Genomic DNA, 1,232 nt, shown 5'->3' on the forward strand with positions numbered 1-1,232 from the left:
GTGCATTTACATAGCATGTACATATGTTACATATCGATGCCTTTTTAATATTTTATAGTTATATAATAAGAAGTATTAGTGTAAGCAAACTGAATATATTTAATAACATAGATTTTCAAGAAAGCCTGCGGAAACATTTTAATGAATAAAAGTAGTTTCTCCGGATTAATGCAACGTTGAGTACAGATATAATTGAAGTGCAGAGCTGCGTTCGAAAATGTCACTCGAGTGTACCTGCAGCGTTAAGCCAGCGGCACGCGGTGCTTGTTTTCGTATTGAATTACTTGCAATTGCTTTGTTTTAATTTGTGCATTTCCATCCATCTTCAAAAATTCAGCAATCAGAACAGAGTATTTCTATCCAGCAAGCAATACAGCACGAAGACAAGCACCATGTGCCGCTGACTTTAAAGTGAGAGAGATATAAAAATGAAATAAAAAAAGAGAGAAAGCACCCGGATAATGCCCTTTGCACAATGGCAAACAACAGGCAATAGGAATAGAATTGACCAATCATCGGCGATTATTACAAAAATAATCGACTGAGATTGGTCAACTTCTGTTCCTATTGCCTGTTGTTTGGCATTGTGCATAGGACTTAATATTTCCGAACGCATCTTAGCTTTTGAAATTCTTTGGCATATAGTGACCATGTCTTTTGTTAGCACAACTGATTTAAGATATCTATCAAACTAAAACAACAACAACAACAATTTGAGGTATAATACAGATATTTTATAACGTGTTTATATATATATATATATATATATATATATATATATATATATATATAACATATATCAAAAAATATTGTCCTGATATATAAAAATGTCCAAAGATTTTTGTGATTTATCAGCTCGGCAAAAACGTAGATGTATTGTTAAGCTCACAAATAAAGTTTTACTCGATGAACATGATGAATTAAATGTTGATAGTGCCACTGCTACACTAAGTCTTCATAGCAGTAATAATGATATAAAATACGAAGCCACGACTAGTACAGGTATGACATACGAAGATGATCACAACATTTCTGAAATAGCAAGTGATAATGAGATTGAAATAGCAAGTGATACCAAGAATAATATACATTTTGCTTTAAGAATGCAAAACGATATGATGTATAATATAACAAATGATATATATTCTTGGATTATTAAACATAATATAAGTCAAACAGCAACAAATGATCTTTTAGAAATTTTAAGAAAACATAATCACAAAGATTTGCCA

Source organism: Odontomachus brunneus, unplaced genomic scaffold (genome assembly GCF_010583005.1).
Source record: "Odontomachus brunneus isolate Ranch 3 - 2012 unplaced genomic scaffold, Obru_v1 Obru_scaffold_120, whole genome shotgun sequence".
Lineage (NCBI taxonomy): Eukaryota > Metazoa > Arthropoda > Insecta > Hymenoptera > Formicidae > Odontomachus > Odontomachus brunneus.